Genomic DNA, 7,266 nt, shown 5'->3' with positions numbered 1-7,266 from the left:
ACAGCAGCGGAGATAATATTAAGTGTTACCGTTATCCGTGGCCCCCAGACTGCGCCCTCTGAGGTTGATATTCATAAAAAGTACGACTCATTACGAACATAATAGGAGGCGCTAGTGTGCCAGTGTGACAGTATGAAGAGTAGTTGTCACCATGCAACACTGACAGCTAACAGTGACTATATAACGCCAGTATTATACTACGTCCTGTAATATGCAACACAATAGTATTCAGCCTGGACAGTTCTGACAGGAGTCAACGGTTCATTGTTCTTCAACTTCTTTCACAGGACGCTTCTCCTGATTAAAATCAATATTATGCAACTACCTCCTATTGTAACTTGACAACCAAGACCACAAAATTATCATGCGTGAAACGATACTTTGCCATTAAGTTCAAAATCAACACATTTTACTATTTTCAAACTACATATTTAAATTTTTAAAAATGAGTAAAAAAGTACAATTTAAGAGGTTATTGGCAAAATATAAATCAAATAAATCCCATTCTTCACGTGAGCCATCTAATGGATTTTCTTCAAAACTACGGCTCTAATTTTTTATTAATTTAGCACCCCCAGGTTACACCAGGACGATCCTCGAAATTCAACATACTGTTCAGCAAATTTAAAATTCGTGTCCTACCATAGATTAATTTCATTTTTGTGTCCTTACTGTATTAATTCATTATTAACGGATACCTCTGTTTAACGGACAAAATCACCATTCCTGTCGGTGTCCGATTTGTAGAAGTTTTACTATATTGTATTTTAGGCGTTATGTTATTAAAGAAAATCTTTACTTCATGAGAATCAGAAAATCGAGAGAAATGAAACTACGTTGAGTCTTGATTCTACTAAAATAGGTCTTAAAAAAAATACAATCCTTGTAAATATCTTATATTTTATATGGGTCTTACATAGATAATATAACAGTTATGATATTATTTTTTTAACAATTGATTATGGAGGAGGTATAGCCGCGTGCAAAAGACGCCCCTAAATATTTACAACTAACTAAAATATTTAATAATAACATAAAATTATATACATAAAAGATAAAATAAAATAGATAGATAAAAATAATAATTCTTAAGAAGAGAGATAGAAAAAGAAAAGTTAATAACAAATACCACAACATTGGTAGATTTAATAAAATAAATAACTTATTTCTTATGGGATAATAAAAACGTTAATCTGAAAAATATACCATGAGAAAAAATAAATAAAATATTAGTAATAACATTAACATAACTGATAAATATAGAATTTATAACAGGATGTCCTCCAGCAGCATGGGCTTCAGTCTTCGGGATGAGGTTGGGTTTCCCCAGTTGTAAGTTACTGCTCCTTTAACGTGTTTTAATGAAGTCGTTTATTGATTCCATTTGTTGTTCGCGATGCAATTGGCAATTTCTTATAAACCAAGGGCCATCAACTGCGATTCTTAGGACCTTATTTTAAATTTTTTTTTAAAATTATTTATTTAATGTAATTTACAACTGAACAAAATAATACAATAGGTAAATATGTAGTATGTTTCATATCCACTTGAAAATCTAGGGAAGGAACCACCCATTGGTGGTACTTCAAACATTAATTTAAATTAAAGGTCCCGTGGCCATCTTCTTTTCAGACGCCTCGGAGGATTATCAGGGATTGTTAAGGATGAAAGATTAAGAATTAATGGGTTAGGATGGCTAAGGAGTTGGAATGAAAAGACGCATATCTGTTTTGGGTCAAATCTGCAACGAATGGGATGTTAAGGTTTTTGTGAATGAGTTTTATTTTAAAATTAATGTAGTTTTTTTTTCGTTTTCATAAAAGATGTCGCTCCCCAGAATTCCCATTCCTACATCAGCAGTAGCCTCATTATAGTTTTAAAAACAAAAAGAATTTTTTTATGGTCTTAATTTAAATTTTCTACTTACGATGGTATATAGCATTCCTAACGCTATGTAGGTTTGGGTTAGTTCGACGCTCATGTGGTGATTGATGCCTAAGAGAACGTTCCTGGAGAGAGGTTGCGCCCGTGGAGACTGATCAGCTCGCTTCATCAAATCTGATCTTGGACCACTATCAGCGCCAATGGTACCAATCACAGGACCCCGTGACCTCGTTTGGTCCCACCATAGCATTACCTCCTGGCTTAGCAAATACCTGCTATGGAGATCTACAATGCCCGGTTCTGAACAGAAAGTATTATCAGATTGTACACAGTTCGCCAGAGGCCCCTTGATCTGGATCTGATACATTAAGCCCTAACCTCTAGATATGAAAAGTGGCTTTCACCCGCGAGATTTCACATGCGGACAAATTTGAGCCATGATAGCTCTATATAAGTTACAGGTATTAGATAAAGCTAAAAAAAAAAACTATGTAAAAATTAAATTAACCTGCGAGAAGTGTACAAGGTACACTTCACATTTTGCTCATACTAGGACATAAAAGTCCTATATTTTTCTAGGATTTCATCTGATTTCTTTTTACTTTTGTTTACTTTCCGTTAACCTTTTGATGTTGTTATTACTGCTTTTTTCTGTTACATCCTCCTTTACCTCCCCACCTATACCCAATTCAGTTTTGCTCTGGCCTCCTCGAAACGGTAAAACTGAGCATTTTTCTCACCAGTACACTCCTAACGTGACATCTTTTCCCCTCATTTGAGCATTTTGCTCACCTGGGCCCTGTTTCATAATGAAAGCTAATAGTATTAGTTGATAGTAAAAGTGCAGAAACTAGTGTGGTAATAATACTAATACTTATTTTTTTCATGATAGAGATGACTATTAGAGATAGTACAGGAATTAAAAAATACAAAGTTACTATTATACAAGTCAGTGTAATTGAATTAAGAAAAATCTACAAGACTAATAGTATCAGTTTGTACTTTATTATCAAACAGGGCCATGGACACCTCCTGCGTTTCATATTTTAAATCATGAGCTGAGTCAAGAAGATATTAGATATTTTATGATATCTGGATTGTTGAACTCCTGGATGGAATGAATGGAAGAGCTACACTTTACAATTTCAATTTCTATTTGCATTGCAAGTAATCGCAAAGATTTTTGTCATCATCACATCCAATTATATAAAAAACTAAACAGTACAAATCGTCTATTATGAGATAAATAATCACGAGACACCTCTTAGGGGACATAAAGTAAGAAGAGGGTCAAGAAGAAGAAAAAATAATAAAAACGATTTATTTATTTTCTGCTCACGTTTCAGCTTCGTTTAGGGTCTTCATCAGGGCTACAATAAACAGATACAAAGGTAGAGGTAATGTAACAGTAAAAGAGTGATAAATTATTAAATAAACTAATAAAGTGGACAGATTCATCAAAATATATATAATTGAAAATATCTATTAATTTAATTAAAAGAGGAAACATAATAACAGTTATAAAATGGTAGTGTACTCGGTAAATTAAAATTAAAATTTGATTATATTTAAAGTAAAATTTAAAATTTTTACACCAGTTATTAAATATTGCTGGATTTAAATATATTGCCTTCTTTCCCATTTTAAAATTAACACATTAAATTTTAAATTAATTCATTAAATTTAAATTTAGAAGGGTGGATTTATGTGGTCATGCTGCCGAAATACATTGAGTTGCTATAACACAACGTACCCATCAATCCATGATAGGACATATATACACTGCAATACATTATCATTTTTAGTTTTTCTTACAACCTCAATATACTTAAATACTATTTTTTTCTTAACAAAATTATTTTTCTTTTTTTTCTCTCTTTTCCTATTTCCTTCCTATGTACATATATTAGTTTTTCTCCTTTTCGCACAACGCCAAATAACAATTTACCAATTTAACAATTCCATCCAATTCATTATTCCTTCCGCTATAGTTCTTCATATCTCTCCTCCCTAGTGATCCGCAGCGATCTTTCGATCAATTGAGCAAATTTACAATAATTATTAGTAGATAGCAATAAAGCAACCATAGAAGTAGAACATCTTGCTAAAAAAAAAATTAAATAAATTTAAAAAGAACTAATACATAAATTAAAAAAAAACAACGACGACATATTAACGAATAAATAAATTATAACACAAAAATAGATAGGTTAAAAAAAATCTATTAATTTTTTGTTTTTTTATTTAATGTGATTTACAACTGTACAAATAATAAATACAATAAGTAAATATTTTGTATGTTCATATACACTTGAAAATCATGGGAAGGAACAACCCATTGGTGGTACTTCAAACATTAATTTAAATTAGAAGTTCCCGTGGCCAGCTTCTTTTCAGACGCCTCGGAGGATTATCAGAGATTGTTAAGAATGAAAGATTAAGAATTAATGGGTTAGAATGGTTAGGGAGTTTGGAATGAAAAGACGCATATCTTTTTTGGGCCAATTCTGCAACGGATGGAATGTTAAGGTCTTTGTGAATGAGTTTATTTGTAACATGATAAGGAGCATCAAGGATTTTGTTGTAAGGATTGGATGCGGGAGGGATTTGATGGTTTGGTGGAGCCACAGAGCTAAATTCCATATGTCCAAATTGGTCTGATTATTGTAGTCTATACTAATTTTTTGTAGTGAATGGGAAGTTTAGAGCGTTTGTCAAGTAAGTGTTGTAGCAATCGAAATCTACGAGTAGCTTCTGGTCGTTTCAGTCTTGTGTGCGGATTCCAAGTAAGTCTCTTTTCAAGATGGAGTCGTAAGTATTTACAACGGAGAGTAAAGGTGATCTGATGGGATTTGTCAGGATTTATTTTGATTCTCCAGTTTTGACACCATTCTGCAATAGATGTTATGTGTGTCTGTAGATGCATAGTGTTTTGATGCATTAGTCTATTAATTTGATTAAATGAGGAAACATAATAAATATTATAAAAAGGTAATCGTAACAGGTAAATTAAATTTTTTTTTCCAAAGCCTCTATTTGAAATTATAGTGTATTACTTAACGTATGCTGTGTGTTGAGAATTTTTTTTTAGAATATAGCGTGTAGCCTTACTTATTTTACCTTTGGAACAGACACTTATAGCGAGTATGATGTACAAGATGTCACAATCTCACAAGAGGATATCATGACAAAAAACAATTAATAAAAAAGATTAGAAGGCAATCCTTCCTGGCAAACCCATCCCAATAAATTATAATTTAAATTTAACTAATTTATAAATTTAACGTTTTAATTTTAAATTTGTTTCTTAATATTTACTTCAATCTGCATTAATTAGTTGGAATTACCGAGATAAGACTGTGAAGACTATGAGAATACTGGAATCCTGCCTCAACACAATGATCTCTAGGAAATCAACAAATGACTATTCCTATAAGGAATTAATTATTCCTTAAACAAACCCGAAAGGAGAACAGGTTTCTGAGATAAACAAATTAATTATTCTGTCTGCGTTCAAGGGTCTGTGACCGCTACTTAAATGGTACTGTGCGACATAACAGACTATTGTCGCTGGAACATGTCCCCCTCACATCTACGAGCGTAACATAATATGTGCCACACGTTCCGGGCCGCATTAGCATATGCGTCAAAGCACATATTAAGACTCACGAGTCTAACCAGTGATGTAATCATTTATAAATTCAATAAATGCCCCTGAAATTAATTATAAAATTTAATATTCTTTTCAATCAACCAAAGATTTTATAAGAGAATAATTGAATCAACGATAATTTTAGTAAATGTTTTTATAAAAATTTTATAAACTATATTAATATGTTTTCAGGAATACTCATAAGTTGTTCGATTTTTTATAATATACGTATGTCCAATGATTATTGCACTACATTAATAAATTTCATTTTTATTTTTATGAATATTTACTCCATGAATTCAGATTTTTTTAAATAATAATATTTGCTAATATATTAAAAGAATCCTGTTCCACTACATCCCATGAAGTTTCAGAGGTTTAGTTACTTGTAAGGAAGTATTGTTTCTTGAACAACGGTTGTATAAGTAATTAATTTCTTCATGATCACACACTACTGCCAAAATTTTCCTCTGATTAATAGCACCCACTTTATAGAGGCTGGGCCTACTGAACTGACAGGGTTGACTTACGGCAACAGTCACAGAATAAATACCCTATCTGCCTCAGCCGGTACAATTGAAGGACGTACATTTTATTAAAAAATAGAACCGTTAATATTATATAAATAATAAGAAATGCCAGAAAAGTAAACGATGTACAAAATATAATGAAAATATATATTACATAAGTTAAAATAACACAATAAAGGGCTATTATCTCATTCTATACAATATAAAGGGGATAAAATACTACAACTACAAGTTATGAACAGGATTTCTAATATCACAATCAGTTTACTATTTGCCCTACTTAGTTTATATAGCTTTTTATTGTACCTCTTTATTTTTATTTTTTTTTAATAAAAATAATTAAAACACTTTATATGAGTTCAATGGTTTCTAATATTCGAAAAAATTCTTCTACATTTCTGTCTGAATTTAATTATATTCTGAGTCTATATCTTCAAATACACCTATTATATCTGCGAAAGTGTAATCTTTGTTCGCCCGATTTGATCATTGATTTGTTTTAGAAAATTTAAACATACATATCACATACAAATTTATTGAAGAGGGTTAATTAAAATTACCCTCACAATTAAATATAGTCAGTTTTCTACTTTAAAACCTTCTTTTAAGAAATTTATGTGACACAAAATTTATTATGTTTATTTTCAAATTTTTAAATTAAAATTTTTTATTTGTATAAAAACAACATATATTTAAGTACATATTTAAATTTTTTTCTTTATTGCATTTGAATTTCCTCCTCTATTATAATATTATTATTACTTCAGTAATTCTGTTTTTTTTTCCATTGTGTATTATTTATAGTAAGTATTAATTTAAATTTTTATCTTTTTTCAGGTGATATTGGATCCATTTAGAAGATATTAGGTAAGCTAAAAAAATTAATATATATACAAATGATTGACCGTTACTCATTATGAAGGAGATGGTCGGGAAGGTGTGGTCAAAAAAGGAACAAAAGTTAGTTACTAACTTATTTATACAAACACGTGGAGAATCTACTCACTGATAGAACTCCAATAACATTTCTAGAGAAGATCTCGAGGCCATCTTCTTTTCAGACGCCTAAGAGGATTATTAGAAGAAGGGAGAAGCCAGGTTAGAAACAAGTGGGTTTGGGTGGTTAGGGAGTTTATTATGGAAGGAATAATATCGGGTTCGGGCTAGATCGGTTACATAAGGAACATTTAGGTCTTTATG

At 31.0% G+C, this 7,266-nt stretch overlaps 1 protein-coding gene across 4 annotated transcripts in view; it reads left to right on the top strand.

Annotated features, from left to right (window-relative positions):
- Cad88C (cadherin-88C) overlaps positions 1–7,266 on the top strand; it is a 360,398-nt gene that overhangs the window by 228,164 nt on the left and 124,968 nt on the right. For 3 of the 4 annotated variants that reach the window (XM_067046832.1, XM_067046834.1, XM_067046831.1), the window contains exon 4: positions 6,904–6,933. The exons of the other annotated variant lie outside the window; for it this stretch is intronic. The gene's annotated coding sequence lies outside the window, so the exon portion shown is untranslated. The remainder of the gene's footprint in view (positions 1–6,903; positions 6,934–7,266) is intronic. 4 annotated transcript variants of the gene reach the window in all.

Source organism: Halyomorpha halys, unplaced genomic scaffold (genome assembly GCF_000696795.3).
Source record: "Halyomorpha halys isolate HHAL.00 unplaced genomic scaffold, Hhal_1.1 Scaffold192.1, whole genome shotgun sequence".
Lineage (NCBI taxonomy): Eukaryota > Metazoa > Arthropoda > Insecta > Hemiptera > Pentatomidae > Halyomorpha > Halyomorpha halys.
The sequence above is the reverse complement of the archived record's forward strand: the minus strand, read 5'-3'. Positions and strand labels throughout refer to the sequence as shown.